This window comes from Ahaetulla prasina, chromosome 8 (assembly GCF_028640845.1).
Source record: "Ahaetulla prasina isolate Xishuangbanna chromosome 8, ASM2864084v1, whole genome shotgun sequence".
Lineage (NCBI taxonomy): Eukaryota > Metazoa > Chordata > Lepidosauria > Squamata > Colubridae > Ahaetulla > Ahaetulla prasina.
In genome coordinates, this window is record NC_080546.1 from 31,944,228 (window position 1) to 31,963,683 (window position 19,456).

Consider the following 19,456-nt stretch of genomic DNA (forward strand, 5'->3'; position numbering starts at 1 on the left):
TAGGACAGGGACGGCAGGCATGCTGGTGTTCTTATGCACCACCTCTTACAGACCTCTTAGGAATGGGGTGAGGTCAACAGTAGATAGTCTTAGGTTAAAGTTTTGGGAGTTTTGGGATGAGTTCGCAGAGTCTGGTAGTGCATTCCAGGCATTAACAACTCTGTTACTGAAGTCATATTTTCTGCAATTGAGTTTCAAGCGGTTCACTTTAAGTTTGTATCTATTGTGTGCTTGTGTATTGTTGTGGTTGAAGCTGAAGTAGTAATTGACAGGTAGGACATTAGATGATTTTATGAGCTATGCTTAGGTCATACCGAAGGTGGCGTAGTTCTAAATTTTCTAAACCCAGAATTTCAAGTCTGGTGGCATAAGGTATTTTGTTGTGAGCAGAGGAGTGAAGGACTCGTCTTGTGAAATATTTCTGGATGCGCTCAATAGTATTAATGTCCGATATGGTTCCAGACAGATAAGCTGTATTCAAGAATTGGTCTAGCAAATGTTTTGTATGCTTTGGTTAGTAGTGTAATATTACTGGAAAAGAAGCTACGCAAGATTAGGTGTACAACCCTTAATGCCTTTTTGGCGATGTTGTTACAGTGGGCTTTGGCACTTAGATCATTTGATATGAGTACTCTGAGGTACTTGATAGAGTGAGGGTCATCTACAAGATCATGTCCACTTAGCCTGTATTTTCAGTTCTGATTCTTTTTATTTATTTATGAATTTTTAAAAAATATTTATGAATAACGATTCCCATTCACCATAAGGGTGTATAAGTACATTCCACATACTTCCTAGTTAGTAGAATGTGAGCAACACTATGTTGGCTTGCAAGATAGTTTCTAGTTTAGAAATTCTAATTTGTATAGAATAGTTTTAAAATAAAAGTGGATGTTGCTTGCCCTTGTGGTATATTGCCCGAAATATGGCCAAACTCATAAAATTTAATTGGGGACTTAAGAGCAGGAACTCTTCTCCTAGTTGTACTTGAAGTTGATTTTATTGAATTCCAGTCTGCATTGCAATGGTTTAGCAATGGGGCTAGACAGGGAATCAGTTCAGATTATGGTAACCGTAAACTTCGATTAGTCATTCCCTTGCTTTTTTCCCCCCTACGCAAAAAAAGAAAGTCTTGCTACCTATTCTATATGTGGGTGAGTCTAACAGTACTATATTTATTTTTTAATTTTAGAGATGGTTCCTTTCTCACCAATCCCTGTCCTTGTCCTTTGGCTTCCTAGTTATTTGGACACACAGATCCCCTTCACATGTTTTTTCATTTGAAACTAACCAGTCCCTCCCTCCTCCTCCCTTCCACCCTCTCTCTCTCCCTTCCTTCTCCCCCAGTGAAACATTGTGCTTTAATAGGGAGAATCATGTTAATCCGTTCCTTTATTCTATAGAAACCTGGATATGTGTCTATGAAGAATTCTTAGATCAGGTTAATAGAAGCAAAGGAACAGCAATCATAGAGAGATGAAACCATTGCAGTATAGTGGGCATATGGTGAGAAAGAACGGAGATTGTTTCATCAGGCCAGGTAGAAATCAAAAGGATGCTCATTGGGAAAATGTAAGAAAAACCTGGTGGCCAAAGCACTTTTCTGGACATCTATGGAGATGCTCAGTTATCCATGTCATGGTTGTCCCAAAGGCAACTGGACTTTCTGGTTTTTCTTTGAAGATGTTTTGCTTCTCATCCAAGAAGCTTCTTCAGCTCTGACGCCACCATTTCCCCACCATCCAGTCAGAGTTGAAGAAGCTTCTTGGATGAGAAGCAAAACGTCTTCAAAGAAAAACCAGAAAGTCCAGTTGCCTTGTCGTGTCCCACTCCTCCGCTGACGGCCGGGTCAGGGAAATCCGAATCAGGCTTGCCTCTGCAGCTCTGCCCAAAGTCCTAGCAAAGTCCTCAGAGCAGGCAGGAGACCAGAAAGTGACTTCAGCAAGATAAGTTCGACTTTGCCTGACTCAGAGACTGCCAGAAAACAGATCCTTTATATAGGCCATGGGGTGTGGCTCCATGACTCATTAAGGCCTGCCCCTCCCTTCCTTCTGTTGCCTCCGCCTATCCAGTCTTCTGATGCGAGGGTCACTCCAATCAGCAGCTGTTGGAAATAAACTTTCCTCAGGCTCACATGCTGTGGAGGAGGGGGAGGGGTCTAGCTGCTCCGTTTGCCTGGGCATGGAGCCAGAGCTGGGGGCTGGAGATACTTGCTCTTCTTCAGCCTGTCTGGGCATGAAGCCAGGGCTGGGGCCGGGAGATGCCCCCTCCTCAGCCTGTCTGGGCATGGAGCCAGGGCTGGGGCCGGGAGGACATTCTTCAGCGTTCGGAAGCAGATAAGCAGACCCCGGCTGCGGTGAGAGCGGGCAAGACACAACATGCCTCTTGAAAAAAGCACCTTTGGGACGCTTCTGGACAGCTTGGCCTTTATAGAGTTATTGAATCAACTAGGAAAGAAAGAGGAAGCTGCTAATCAGCTGAGAAGACCCAGGTTGGGTAGTCATCATTAACTGGAAAAGACAGGATATGCTCTAGACCAGGGGTCTCCAACCTTGGCAACTTTAAGCCTGGCGGACTTCAACTCTCAGCAAAGCTGGCTGGGGAATTCTGGGAGTTGAAGTCCGCCAAGCTTAAAGTTGCCAGGGTTGGAGACCCCTGCTATAGACAATTAGAGGTAGGATAATGCTAAACTGGAATTAAGTGCAGTAGATGAAACACTTGGAAAGGCTTCAGACAGCTCTAGACAAAAAACAGCAAAGCATCAAAACACAGATAGTGCATATGAATGAAAGATGAGATCATTTGTTCCTGCGCTCATGAAATAGTGGGTGGTTGACAATGGGGCAAGCAGGAACTGTGGATCTGGTCTTAGCCAGGGAATGCTGCATGCGTCACTGGTATGACTATACTGCTACCTAATACGCTTTCTCAACTTTCCCCCAAAGCATTATATGTTAGCCTTGATTTAACAAGTTGATGGTGGATAACTATGATCCCATCTGCTGATGACCATGTACATGGAAGATTATGACTTAGGATATAAGAGGAATACATGGTAAAGATAATGAATTAACCAAATGAAAGAAATAATATGTATATTGTACCTGTGAAACTAAGGGAAAAGAAAAACATGTGCTACATCTATATGAAAGTGGTGTGGAGTAAAGTTGATAAATACATAAAAATAATTATGAAAGAAAGAGATAAAATGTCAGAAACCATGAATTGGTGTTATCTAGACTGTTATGAGTATGGATACTATACTTCCATGTCGGAAGCACTGAAGCACTTCTGTGGTTAAAGGATTAACCCATGACATCACTGTTGCCAAAGGGACGCTGAGTTGGGGGTTCCTTTAATATTCCTGTTAATGAGTCCATCAAAGTGGTACCTATTGATCTATTTGCATGCTTTCGAATTGCTTGGTGGGCAGGAGCTAGAGCGAATGACGGGAGCTCACCCAATCACACAGCAGCATTCCGGCTTCAAATGCAGGCTTGCAAATGGTCAGCCCAGCATCCTAACTACGTGAGCCACTGTGGTCCTTTTGAGCATGTATAAAAGTAGGAATCAATAGGTAGGTGATAAATATATACTTGAATTCCAGTAATAATGGAAGAACAAGATAAGAATTTTCAGGAAAAAAATGGGCAATGTTTTGAGTGAATGCACTCCAGAACAAAAAATGGTTTTTTTGTTAAGTGGCATAAATGAATAGATCGAAACAAAATTAGAGACTACAGAAAAATCAGGCAATTTGGAAATTCAATAATACAGGAGAGTGCTTAGAAAAAAATTGTTTCAAATTTAAACATCTATTTATACATATTCATGGCTATTTAATTAATCAATTAAAATCAATATAAATATAAGTATAATTGATTTGATTGTTTATGATGAAAGATTAAGAGAATTAATGAGAATATGAAAATGAAATATGCAGAATGTAAGATAGTAAATTCTGCGGGTGGATCATGGGCAAAAGTGATTGGGATAAGAACAACAGACGTTAGGCAAGCTGTTTCACTGATTAATTTTCCTGACTGTCAGGAAATTTCTATTTAGTTCTGGGTTGTATTTCTCTTTAATGAATTTCTGTCCATTGTTTCTTATCCTATCCTCTGATGCCTTCGATAATAAATAAACCATCTCTTTTCTGTAGCAGCCCTCAAGTATAAGAAGGCAGCTATGATGTCACCCCGTAATCCTGTTTGTTAGAGTTCCTTTCCTTGTACGGTTTAGTCTCCAGTCCATTTATTATCTTTATTATCTTCTCTGCACTCTTTCAAGAGTCTCAGCATCTGTTTTGTACCAAGTGACAAGAATTGGATTCAGTATTTCAAGTGTGGCTTCCTTAGTGCAATATACAGTGGTACTTCTCTTATTACCTCTCATAATCTTATGCTATTGTCTATTGATGTGGCCTAGAACTGCTTTGGCCTTTTTTTGGCAGCTGCAGCACACTGCTGACTCAAATTTAAGTGGTGGTCCACTAGATCCTTCTTAGAATTACTACTGTGGATCCAGATGTTGCAGATTCTATATATTTGCATTTGTTTTTTTCCTGCCAAGACAGAGATTACTTTTCTCATCACTGAACTACATCTTGTTGGCTAGGGCCTAATGCTTAAGTCTCAGGATCCTTCTGGATCTTGAGCCTATCTTCTCCCTGCCCCACAGCTTGATGTTGCCTGCAAAAATGCAGTATTGTAAGCAAACTCTGCCCACAATCTGGAATTGAATCCTACAGGGCTCAAGTTGATAAAATGACGACCTAGATTGTTGTGGGCAATATGCTGACATTGTAAAGCATCCAGAGTGCTGTAAAGCATTATGGGGACATATATATAAGTCTAAGTGCTATTGTTATTGCTATATGCCTATTCTGACCTGCATTTCTGTTCTGTTTCCTACAGTACTGCTTTTGGTAGGTTGGACTATTTTCTTTTGTGAAGATAGATGCAAAGAAGGAATTAAGGAGTTCAGCTACATTAGGGGACCCATGCCATCCCAGCTCTGCGAAGAGGAAAAATGTTGTGAAACATCACATATCAGCAACATGATGCCATGAGTTTGACACCTGTGAGCTACATAATACACATACATTTATATTGATATATTGATCATCAATTGTGTTGTAAACGTTGTACCTTGATGAACGTATCTTTTCTTTTATGTACACTGAGAGCATAAGCACCAAGACAAATTCCTTGTGTGTCCAATCACACTTGGCCAATAAAAATTCTATTCTATTCTATTCTACATACACATACCGTGAGCTCAAACATAGTTTTCTCAAATAACCACCCTCTCCCCGGGCTTATATGATAGTAAACCATAAGTTAAACATTCAGGCCGGGTTCTGCCATAATTTAGTAGCTAAAATGGTTGATTGAGTTTGGTTATAGCTGTGAAAACTCATCCTATGGCTTGGAACTAGGTGAAAACCTTGTTAATCTTGAGAATTAGCAATCATAACTTGACCTACCTCAACTGCAAATACAAGTAGCAGATCACTGGGTAAAAAGTGGCTATGTTGCTGGAATCATGTGCAATCAGGCACTTGTGCCATTCACTGCACTGCCCAAGTAGTCCAGCTCTGGACTACATAGAGCAGGGATGTCCGACTCCAAACCCTGACATAGAGCAACTCATCCTTGTTTCACCTAACAATTTTATGTTAACTTTCAAGAAAAAAAAGATTGCAGTCTCTTCACTCAGATGGTAATTAAATATTTATGTTGAACAAACAGCTGGTGAAAATAAGCTAGGACATGTCATGGGCATTTTTCTCCAGTTGTTTAAGGGTAAACCCAAAGTGGAAAAGTTGGGATTGAACAGATAATGGGACAATGGGAATTAGCCAACCATGAAACTGTGTTGGAACTAAGCCAATAGGAGGTTTGTTTGGTTATACTAGCTCTCTTAGCAGGCCACTTAACCAACATTGAAAAGAGCAATCAGATTTCTTTTGATCAGAAGGATAACTTTCTAAATGTCCTGCTGGTTCAAATAGCAGGTAAACTTCCTCTGTCTCACCCAAATCCTGACCTTTTTCTTTGTAGATAAAAATCAAGGAACCTTGATGATCCATCCAGCAGTCATCAGTCCTTCATTTTTCTACAGCTGCTTCAGCAGTGACTGGGGACCCCTATCAATAACAAGGGAGTAGGGCCCTTCAAATGCTTAGAAGGGATCTTTATGGGATAAGAACATCTCATGTTTTATTCTATTGCACTGAAGTGTTTCTGGAAGAATTGGATTGCAGCAGCTTTGCTAATATTAAAGAGATCAACATTTCTCTGACATGTTGCAGATGTGGAGGTTGGTGATCCATAAAGCAGTCAACCCTTATGCCAGATGCAGCACAGTAAACAGTCTTTTATTGCCTTGATCCTTGCCCTAGCACGTTTTCCTTCATTGTCTTTCACACAGTACCCTTAATCAGCTGAAGAAACATCCTGCTTACACATGTGCTTGTAATCTAGACTTTAAGAACAGTAAATGTTTTATTTACCGGTATGTCTTTATTTGACTTTAAAAACTGCTTGGAGATGCTTTGTTTAATATTAGTTTATTGAAATTATAATTGCCTGGGTTTATGCAACACACTAAAGTAGAACTCATGGTTCACAATTCACCATGCTGGCTTGCGCAGTGGGGCATTCTATATTTCTCAAGCTGCATTTTAATCTGAAGCATGTACAGATCATGAGCTTTAGTCAATGTATCTTAAAAAGAAACTGGTTTACTAAATTCTTAGACTAAGTAATTGGGATACTGATAGATCTTTAGATGTTACAGAACTACAATTTGATATGAGTTATAGCCCATTAACAGTGTGAGTGTGCATATGTGTCTGTTAAAAGAACCCTTCTTAAGGGTTCAAGGTTGCATGGAGTTCCCCAGACCTTTCTTCAGTGCTGTTCTACAGGGTTACACTGAATTGTAAGGTGCAAATTATTAACGGCATAGACTTAATTAAATTTTAATAATTTTAATTGATGTATTTTATTTATGGGTCAAATTTGATGGTTTTAATATTCTAAATTTTAAATTTTAAATTTTAAATTTTAAATCAATGCAAATGAAATACAATCAATTTTAGTTTTTGCCCTGGCCCACCGATTTCTTTCACATGGTTTTGTGGAATGTAGTTGCCAGTATGGCATTCAATACTATGAAGTTTTTCATCCTGAAAAAATGATCCTACCCAATTTCAGACCTAAAACCATCAACAGGGAAGGAGCATTTTGAATGGATCCTTTTTTGTATGCTCAGATGTTTAGCAACTGCTTTAACAAATATTTGCGCAGCTACTGTATGTTGTAAAATGTATGCAGCGTGCACACATGAAAATGCTAGGTGTGTAAAATGCTTGCATGTGTATCTTAACTCCCTAAGGACTTTGCTGGGACTCTCTCCCTTTGGCGCCAGGACCGTAGGTTGCTGATTCAGGGAACTTGGTTTTGCATTTGTGGAGCATCTCTGCAGCAATCATCAAAGGTCTTGGGAGTTGCTTGTACAAGTGAATCAGGCCTAAGGGTGAATAGGAAATGAGAAAAAAAATCGGTGAAGGGAAAAAAGACTATGACAAAGGATAGGTAAAACATGAGCAATATCAAAGAAATAAAAGACCGGGAAGGAGCAAGCAAAGTTAGCAGCAACACATTTTTTTTTTTTTTAAAATGACTGGATAGACCAGACAACTGTGTTAGGGAAATAAAAAGCATGAATTGCAGTGAACAAAACATTTGTTATTTCCCACAGAAACTTGTCAAGCAGCTCACTGTCGTTTGTTTTCACATAAAAGAGAAGCTGATGAGAAAGTCTTGCTCAGTCTTGTCTAAAAGTTGTCGTCCAAGTGGGCTGTCATTGAGAGTGATGTCTATAGTCCCAATGTTGTTCCTCAAGTTGTGTGATATCCACAAATATCTCTGGCTTTGTGAACAATTCTCCACCTAGATAATCTACAAAAACAACATTTTAAGCATTTCACAAATCAAAACAAAGGCAGAACCCACCGTGACTAGTGAGTTAATGTAAACCTTTTTGGACTTGGGGCAAGTTTGGAAAATACAGTTAGTCCTCGACTTACAATAGTTCATTTAATGACCGTTCAAAGTTACACTAGAAAAGTGACATGACCATTTTTCAAGCTTATGACCACTGCAGCTTCCCATGGTCACGTGATTTATATTTGGATGCTTGACAACTGACTCATGTATGATGGTTGCAGTGTCGTGGGGGTCACATGATCCCCTTTTGCAACCTTCTGACAAGCAAAGTCAAAGGAGAAACCACATTCACTTAATGATCGTGTTACTAATTTAGCAACTGCAGTGATTCAGTTAATAAATGTGACCATAAAAGTTGTAAAACTCACTTAACAAATTTCTCACTTCGCGACATAATTTTTGGGCTCAATTGTGGTTGTAAGTCAAGGAGTGGTTGTAAGTATGTATTTGATGAAATAGCTATGAATGATACAATGTAGTGCTAATAACATAAATGTCCCATGCAAAGCAAAACTAACAGTTGTTTTACTCATGTGTGCATAAAGTCCAGGACAGTGAGATAGAGCATCTGTATTAGATGTGATTCTTGATAGTGTCATTAGCACCCCCCCTTCTCAAATTATACTGAGAATATTTTTTCGAAACAGTACAGGTGGTCTACTTACAACCACAATTGAGTCCAAAAATTCTGTTGTTAAGTGAGATATTCGTTGATCACCCAGGGACCAGTGGTGGGATTCAAATTTTTTTACTACCGGTTCTGTGGGTGTGGCTTGGTGAGCGTGGCATGGCTTGGTGGGCGTGGCTTGGTGGGCATGGCAGGGGAAGGATACTGTAAAATCTCCATTTCCTCCCAATCTGCTGGGACTCGGGAGGCAGAGAATAGATGGGGGAGGGGCTAGTCAAAGGTGGTATTGGCTGGTTCTCCGAACTACTCAAAATTTCCTCTACCGGTTTTTTATTTATTTATTTATTTTTATTTATTTATTTTTGTCACAACAATATACACAAGCATCACACAAAATGATTATATAGTATATAAACATATATATGAGGAAATATAAGGAAGTATAAGCATATATATATAAGAAAAAAAAACAATAGGACAGGAATGATAGACACGTTTGTGTTCTTATGCATGTCCCTTATAGTCCTCTTAGGAATGGGGTGAGGTCAATAGTAGATAGTTTTTGGTTAAAGCTTTTGGGATTATGAGAAGAGACCACAGAGTCAGGTAATGTGTTCCAAGCACTGATAACTCAGTTACAGAAGTCATATTTTCTGCAATCTAGATTGAAGCGGTTAACATTATGTTTAAATCTATTGGTTGCTCTTGTATTATTGCAATTAAAGCTGAAGTAGTCTTTGACAGGAAGGACATTACAATAGATGATTCTATAAGTTAAACTTAGGTCTTGTCGAAGGCGGCGGAGTTCTAAGTTTTCTAAACCTAGGATTTCAAGTCTGGTGGGATAAGGTATTTTGTTGTTTTCAGAGGAATGGAGAACTCTTCTTGTAAAATATTTCTGGACACGTATTGATGTCAGAAATGTGGTGTGGGTTCCAGACAGGCGAGCTATATTCAAGAATTGCCCTAGCAAATGTTTTATATGCTCTGGTTAGTAGTGTAGTGTTTTTCTCCAGAAAAGAGAAGTGGTTCTCCAGAACTGGTCAGAACTGTTGAATACCACCTCTGCCCGGGACACTGCAACTATTATAAGTATGAACCAGTTGCCAAGCATCTGAATTTTGATTACATGATCATGGGGATGCATGAGGTTGTAACTATGAAAAACGGTCATAAGTCACATTTTTCAGGGCCATTGTAATAGTCACTAAACAAACTGTTGTAAGTCAAGGACTACCTGTACAATTCATATTTTAGATATACAGGTAAAAATGGAAATGGCTTGATTTGGGTTTATTGTGGTACATGAACCCAGCCACTTTGGATCGTATTTTTAATTTGTTGTTTATTCCTCAGGATGTTGTACAGATTCAGCCAATTACATTCACTCAATAAACCATAATTAAAACATGGTTTACATCTTTAATGAGAGTTTCAGAAGCTGAAGTAGCCAGACCACATATTTTCTTCCAAAAGTATCTTTCAGGCCCTTTCTTGAAATCTCTCCAAAGTAGAAAGGAATCAAAAACAAAATTGCCCAACGAAATTGTCAGAATTTGATGATGAAGTTTTCTACTTAAAATGCATGAGAAAATGTGTACTGTTAAGGAACAGTGTGCATTAGAATAGAATAGAATTTTTTATTGGCCAAGTGTGATTGGACACATAAGGAATTTGTCTTGGTGCATATGCTCTCAGCATATTAAAATGCAAACATCATGAAAAAGTATGCAAAAATGGATTTATAAATTGGCAATGGAAAATTGCTAGGAGTTGCTAGGTGAGAGTTTTACTTCTGTTGAAAAAATGTATTTGAATAATCAGTCATACATTTTAGTCTTGAATAAACAAGACTAAAAGAATAAACAAGTTACCATGGAAAAATAAATTAAAATGTATTGGTAGAAAGAAAAATAGACAATAAATAGAATTGTCTATTACAACCTAAAATCAATATTTATGGTAAGAGACAAAATGAATTTACTAAATGTATAATATAGCAACTTTTACATTCTTTCCTCTAACATGAACATCTACCTTATTCTACAAAAATGAGACAGAAACAAGGGGCAGTCGTATAAAGGGTCAAATAACAAGGTTAATAATTGTCTTATAAATATGAAAAATTGGGTGTTCTGAATAGTAATCTGTAACAATTTAATCCCTCATATAAATGCATCTAAAAAAATTTATTCTTTCATATAGCGCATTATATTTTTATTATCTTTCTATATTATTTAACAAATTGCTGAACCCAATAAATTGGCCACCGTGTGAATTTGATACTATAAATAAATACACAATATATTAAGCCCATATTGCTATCACACCTTACTGTTGGACCACTAGTATTTTGTTTGCAGTTACTTTATTATTGGCATCCAGGTTCAGTGTAATAATTGATTCTCTAATAATAGCCAGCTGGTATTTTCAGTGTTTTACATTATTCCAACAAAGTGACAAGTATTAATAAACAAATCACAAATGTAAGATTGTGATAAAGTTACCAGTAAGACCAGATCTGGAGCTAGACGAATAGGCAAGGTTAACTTTGGATCTGGATAACTCCTTTTTTGCAAACAAATTCAGGTTTGTGCAGAAACAATGTATCAGATGTAAAATCTGGCTTAGTCAATCATAGGTTATTCTGATATGCCCTCATAATGTATTTAGTTTTTCTAGATTACTCATTAGATAATGGAGGAAGTGCATGCTAAGAAGAAAGGCATTGGAGTTAACTATAAACAACAAAAAGGCACATGAAAAATGTATTTGTGTATCACAACGTTTATGAAAAGCAAAGCAGTCTATCTTGGAAGAATTAGAGAAACAAATAAGAATCCAATTCTATACATATTCACTTAGGAACAAGCACTACTAAAACGTGGGGGCATTTCTAAAAGAAATAAGCATACTTCTGCACTGCTAATAATGCCAAAGGTAGCATTTATTTTACTGAAAACAAATGTCAAAATTGTGTAAGTGTGGCCAAAGCTTCACCTTTCCACCACAGAATTCACAAACTGCCACAGCTTTGATTCCGGTTTCATGAAAGCATAAAGTTTCTGTTTCCAGAACTAAGAGGAATGCTATTTAACCCATTTTAATTAGGTTAAAGTACCTAACTTAATTATCGGATAATGTTTCTTCCATATACCCTGATTTTTATAATACCTTGTTAGATGAAGAGTTGTAGAGAACTCAAAGATTTGCAAACTGGTTGCTCTAAATGAAATTATTCATCAGTTCTGAAAGATAGACATAATTAAGCTGAGCAACATTGTCAAAGCAGATTTGTTTAATAGATTTCTGTTCTGCCTTTCCTTTGAACAATCAAGACACTTTATGTGAAGATCTCTCCACCCATTTTTTTTTCATTTAGTCCTCGAGGTAAATTGGGTTGAGAGACATTCCTTGGTTCACAAGGACAAAGTAAATCTTCCTGGTTCCAGTTCAGCATCAACTCAATAATTGAGTTGGCCACAGATTCCTATCAGCAACTACTGGAAAAAGTTCAGTGAAAATAAGTAAATCTCCTATCCTTAACCTGGAAAGGTCTTACTCTGTCCTCATGACTACTTCCATAGTGGGAGTCGATGCGATGGTAATACAGTAGTAAGACCACAAAGGAGAACTAGGAGAGATAAAGAGCCTGGCTAGGTGGCTCAGTGGCTAAGACACTGAGCTTGTTGATCAGTAAGGTTGGCAGTTCGGCGGTTCGAATCCCTAGTACAGGTCTCCTGCATGAGCAGGGGGTTGGACTAGATGACCTCCAAGGTCCCTTCCAACTCTGTTACTGATACTAAGTTCTTGACCTCACTTGTATATAGCATTCTTTACACATAAAACCAATTCTGTACTTCATGTGTGCCTTGTGTATTTTTATAAATAATTTTTAGTCCAAAACAATCTATTTTACATATGTTTATTACATTTTCAAGTAAATAATTCAATTTTCTTGTGTGGAATAAGCTTAAAAAGAAGCAACCAGAAAACTTAAGACTAGCACAAGTTTATTTATTTTATTTATTTTAATTTACATTTATATCCCGCCCTTCTCCGAAGACTCAGGGCAGCTTACATTATAGTCTTCATTCTATTTGTATATTTATATACAAAGTCAACTTATTGCCCCCAACAATCTGGGTCCTCATTTTACCTACCTTATAAAGGATGAAAGGCTGAGTCAACCTTGGGCCTGGTGGGACTAGAACCTGCAGTAATTGCAGGCTGCTGCTGTTAATAACAGACTGCATTAGCAGCCTGAGCCACAGAGGCCCGTATATTTGAATATAAGTATAAAATCATCAATGTCACTTTCTTGCTTGACTATAGCTTACTAGATCTCAAATATGGTGGTTGGCTATTACTGCATTTTGAACGTATCATTTGTTTCCAGGATAGAAATAAGAGAATTCTGAACAATTTCGGTCATTTTTTTCACAGAAAAACATGAACAATGTTTTTGGGTTTTCAAAAGCAAATTGTGTCATATTACGCTTATTGACCTAGTGGAAAACCTACTGTCTGCAGATGAGCGGAAATGGCAATGCTCCCTTACAGTGTTGTGGGAGTGGGGTGAATAAATGGGAAGTCACCCCACCCCACCCCCCACCCATCTTTTGCTGCTGGAGTAGACACTGCATGTGCTGTCTCCTGCACTTGAAGTAACAATGTACGCTTTCATTAAGTTGCAGGTGTTTGAAGCTTGAGAGAAAAGGACTACTGTGAATTAGCAAGACAACAGTGGCTGAATAGTTAAGAACCCTCCAGCTCTACTTACAATGCAAGCTGCTGGGAATATTGTTCTTCGCTTGAGTTATCACTGAAAGCTGCCTCTCTACTGAGATGAATAAAGGCAAAAAAAAACCGAAGGATGACGTAGGATGCTCTAAGTTAAACTGCACTGAACTTTGACCTACTAGTTTCAGGGCATGGGCTACTGTTTAATGGGTTTCTCAAAAGTGATTCAGTTTGTCCATAAGCCAGGGCTCATGAAACACATTTGCTCAATATCTTAAGACTAACTTAAGCCAAGCACATGCTGGTTTAGTTGAGCTTGTCCACATATTCTAATATGTGAACCCAGGTTTTGTGTCCTAAGAGGAGCAAAGAAACACTCTTCTTTTTGGGGCTTCATATGGTGATTCACAAAAATGCCATATTTACATTAGATTTGTGCATAAATAAGAAACTAAAATATGGACGTCAGTTTTTCACCTCCTTGGGGCTCTTTGGACATCTTCAGTTAACTAAACATCAAGGTTAAGTAGAAAAGCGAAAGAAAACACAAAAACAATAATCTTAAATGCATCAAAATAAACCTGGAAATTGCACTTATTTGCACCTTGCAAAATATGAGCATAAGGAGGGCAAGGTAGCTGCAATTTTGTCACAACTTTTCTAAATCTATTTTAAACATATTACTCCTGGCTTGTCAAGATCGCCTCCTAATTGCATTTTAATTAACTTATACTTACCAGTACTTGTTCTTCTGGTTGCTTGCCACGCAGATATTACTTATAGATAATGTACATCTTTTACCCTTTAATGTCTACAAGCTACTATACTTGGCCCATAATAAAGAATATTTCAGGAGCCAGACAAATGCGGGTGTAATTGTGTCTAGAGTTCTAGTACTTGTCCATTTAAGATTGTCTTGCCAAAAAGATAATATCAACAATTTATGATTCTGTCTTAATAGTGGGATCAATTCAGTTTAAAATTTTGATTTAATGTGGACTTCCATTTTGGTTACCCTGTTTATCTGATCTGTTTATGAAATGTGTAAAAATATTTCTTTGTGTGTAAAAATATCAGATCCATTCAGAAGCAACTTATTCATTTGTACATATTCCATGTTGACAATCCAATTTAGAAAGTTGATTTTATGTAGGAATTAAATGAAACAACCCTGAATGTTTTGCACAGTTCCAATAGCAAACCAGATAAAGAATTCAGAGCTGTACAGACTTTATTTTACTGTAGATTATCTGGTTTAGAATTGACCACATTGATACTCTCACCTACTTTCTTTAGAGCAGGGATGTCAAACTCATGGCACACGGGCTGGATGCGTCACATGCTGGCCTGGTTTAGCAAAGGGGGGGGAGTTGCGATACATCACATGATAACGCCCTGATGAAGTGAGTTTGACATCCTTGCTTTAAGGGGTTTCCTTTGCTCTACTGGAATAATCCAGTAGTACAACCTGGGGTTTGTAATCAAAGGAATATATTCTGCCATAATCCTTTTTTATGCATTGAAATCTTCAGTCTTGCATCAGCAAAATAACTGAGAACTTTGACCTAAAATTGTAATTCCCAGTCAATGTGGCAATAGGGATAGATCAAACATATAGAATAAGTAATAGAAGCTTATGACAGAAAATTATATATGGATTCTAGTTATTAGAAAGACAAGGTATTGGAGAAGATTACAAAGTATCAAGAAAACACGGTGTCAATTTGAATATTGAAGTTGAAAGATTATGGCATAAACTGGCAGTGGTGGTCCTGGGAGTTATAGATGCACTGAGTATTATATCAAACAACCTGGATGACACTTAGAAAATCTGCACATTGACAAAATTTCCACCTGTCAATTATAAAATGCACACTGCTTGGATCTGCACATATGCTACACCAACACAGTACAATACCATAGGTTCAGGGGTGAAATGCTCCCGATTTGGACTGGATCACCCGATCCGGTAGCGATGGCAGCAAGTGGTGCGGAGAACCGGTAGCAAAAATCCCTCCCCCCCCCCACATGCCCAGCTGAGCCAAACAATCATCAGAAGGTGTTTTTTTTTACTTTTAAAATCATTTTTTCGTCCGCTGAAAAAATGCTTTTAAAAGTAAAAAAAAAAAAGCCTCTAATGATCGCACAGCTCAGCTGGGATCGTCTGAACTTTTTAAAAGCATTTTTTTCTCAACCTCTTTGGCTGAAGAGGTTGTAGAAAAAATGCTTTTAAAAGTAAAAAAAAAAAGCCTCTAATGATCGCACAGCTCAGCTGGGATCGTCTGAACTTTTTAAAAGCATTTTTTTCTCAACCTCTTTGGCTGAAGAGGTTGTAGAAAAAATGCTTTTAAAGTAAAAAAAAGTTGGCCACGCCCACCCAGTCACATTACTCCTGCACCCACAGCCCACAGAACCGGTAATAACAAATTTTACGTTTCACCCCTGCATAGGTTCTTGGGAAGAACTCAGTGTGAAGGATCTAAAAACTGGCAACTATGATTTCATGTTTTATATATAATAATAATTTATATGATACAACCAGTGGTGGGATTCAGCTGGTTCTATACAGTTTGGGCGAACTGGTAGTGGCGACTGAAGGAGGCTCTGCCCACCCACCTGGACGTAATGCGCGAACAATTCGCATGCGTGGAAGGCACGCACGCATGCTCACATTTGTGAACCGGTAGGGAAGGTAAGTGAATCCCACCTCTGGATATAACAATACATTGTAAATAAATTTATATGCTGCCTGACTCCCAGTAAAACCTTGATTTGATAAAGAAAATCTTAGATTGTGCCAAGATGGACAAATTAACAAAGGAAATTAAAGAAATGGAAGACACAGAATATTATGCAATATGGGATAAATGGTACAACTGGCTGGAGATTAGAAATAGTGAACAATAATGAAAGGGGAGAAATCATAAGTGTAAAATGTTTGTAAGATAGTGTATAATATGTATAAATTTAATATTATGAGTGATAGAAATTATAGAGTAATAAGGGATAATGGGACAAGAAGGATATAAATATTATAAGAGGAAATGAGAGAAAATGTAAATATTAGAAGATTACCGCTACAAAACAGTTGTAATAAGGGAATATATGTTATGTGTTTTGTGTTTGTTACGTTGTGTTGTGTTATAAATAAAAAATATTTTTTTTAAAAAACCTCATACATTTAACTGGCAAATTTTAAGTGCAAGTAATATAATCCTTATTTATGTTTTCTATTTTAGACTGCCTTTGTTGCAGAAAAAAAGAAGCCTTCAGCTTCTGGCAAAGATACAAAGCCAAGATATCATTTATTAAAAATTGCCCATACCCGTGGATTTGCTCACCTTGAGCAAATTAGAAAGCTTTATTAGAACACGTTGGCAACCTGCTTTTATATTTTAAATTTTTGGTGACTGCATGGGCTCTACAGAATGTCTTCCATCTAATTCATTAGTAAAGCTAGCTGAGACAGCACAAAGAGTGCTTGTTAGAAAAATAAAACTGTCGTAATCTGCACCTGAAGGAACTTGTATACAAGTAAACCCACAAAGCAATTAAGAAAGTCTTTCTTGCTGCCTCAAACTCATCCAACTTTATTCTAAGCAGCCAATTATTCACAAGATACATTCATATGGAGAAGCAGGGGGAAAAAAACCCATAAAAGAAAACAATTTACAAGTGATCAGCACAGATGTGCATTATCTGGGCAACAGTAAATGCTTAAAGCTTTTTGGCTAAGAAGTAAACCTATTTTAAAATTTAATTTTAGCTACTGGCAGCAAATATTAATAATTAATTCCTGTTTAGTGGCTAATTTGGACTAAGGATACCGTATTTTTTTTTCTTAGACAATCTTTAAGTTGTTTTGTTTTTTCATTATACTATTTCCATATTGGAAAATGGATTCGGTTACTGAATTTCTGCTTAATCCTTGAATTAACCACGTGCCAAACGTTGTTGTCATGTGACGTATCACAATGTTTTTTCCTTTCTCGGAGCTGGTGTGGGCGTGGCCTGCACGTGACACATCCGGCCCACGGGCCACCAGTTTGGCACCCTTGATTTAACACATTACAGCATTACAGGTGCAGGGGATAGATATTAAAGGGAGTCTGTTTGCATAGTGATTAACGTGCTAGTCTAGAAACCAAGGGACTGTGAGTTCTAGTTCTGTGTTAGACATGAAAGCTGGCTAGGTGAATGTGAGCGAGACCCTTTCTCTCAACCCAGCCCACCTCACAGGATTGTTGCTGTGGTGAAAACAGGAGGAGGAAAAAAGTCTAACTCTATCTTGAGTTACCTATAAAGTAATTAAGATGAAATAAAAATAAATAATATATAGATAAACTATTAAGGTTACTCAAGTATTAACTTTCACTGATGTATATTTTGAGTCATTATATATATTTATTTAAATTACATATATGGCCATCCCTCTCCAGTAGTGATTCTGTTGTTTAATAAAATTATTGTCCCCAAAGTAAATTTCTAATAGAAATTTCAGTATAATTAATGCAGAACTGAAGTGAATTGGTAGATGGAAATCTTCATTGTCCTTATGTACCGTACATAAGGAAGAACTCAGTGTGAATGAAGGCCATTAGCTAAAAACTGCAACTCTGGTAATGGTAATTAGCACCAGGAACTCCATTTCTCAGTGATGGTAAGGCATAGGGTCCGGCAGATACAATTGCCATTGTTGCGTGAATCCCACAGTCATGTGACTGCCATTTTCAACCTCCTCCTAGTTTCTCCATTGCTTGTTGGAAGCTGGCAATGAAGGCTCCAATTTTCATTCAAAGACAGTGGGACACTATGCATTGTAATTGTGGTCATCAATGCCCAAAGTGCATTTTTATGATTACAGGGATGCTTGTGACAGCTGCAATTATGAGAACATTTATTATTCGTTATATTTATTTAATAGATTTATATGGCTGCACACAGTTACTCTGGGTGGAGTATGACATTAAAATTCAACAATATAAAAACCCCAGAAGCCTGCAGAAACTTCCTACAAGTATCCCTTGTTCAGTATCTTGGTAACTTCAGTCACTGTCATTGATTGCCCCCGGATCTTTCTCTGAATGCAAATTCAGAGGAAGAGGGTGAGTTTGAGTCAGCAGAAGAAAGGACAGAGGAGAGTGTTAGTCAGGATCAGGGCTCGGAGAGTGCTAGCCTGCTGAAGCAGCCTCAGGTGGGTCAGTCAGACCAGCGAGAGGCTGAGGAAGGTGAGCCACAGCTTCAGCGAGTTGGCCAGGAAGCTCTAGGCAAGGATCAGGAGCAACTGCCACCCAGAAGTGGGTTTCACCAGGTTCTGATCAGTTCAACTCCTACCCTCAAAACAACGCTATAGAGCACTGCACACCAGAACAACTAGACACAAGAACAGGTTTTTCTCGAAGGCCATCACTCTGCTAAACAAATAATTCCATCAACACTGTCAAACTATTTACTGAATCTGCACTACTATTAATTTTTTCATAGTTCCCATCACCAATCTCTTTCCACTTATGACTGTATGACTGTAACTTGTTGCTGGCAATCCTTATGATTTATATTGATATACTGACCATCAATTGTGTTGTAAATATTGTACCTTGATGAACGTATCTTTTCTTTTATGTACACTGAGAGCATATGCACCAAGACAAATTCCTTGTGTGTCCAATCACACTTGGCCAATAAAAAATTCTATTCTATTCTATTCAATTCAATTCTGAAGAACTGGTAGCAGAAATTTTAAGTAGTTCAGAGAACTGGTAGTAAAAATTCTGACTGGCCCCGCCCCCATCTATTCTCTGCCTCCCAAGTCCCAGCTGATTGGGAGGAAATGGGGATTTTTGCAGTACCCTTCCCCTGGAGTGGGGTGGGAATTGAGATTTTACAATATCCTTCCCCTGCCATGCCCACCAAGCCATGTCACACCCACCAAGTCACACCCACAGAACCAGTAGTAAAAAAATTTGAAACCCACCACTGCTGCCACCTGTTAGCAATGTGGAGGAAGTGGAGTCCACACCACCTTCTCATTCAAGGTGGGGTGGATTCTTCTTACCTTTACTACCAG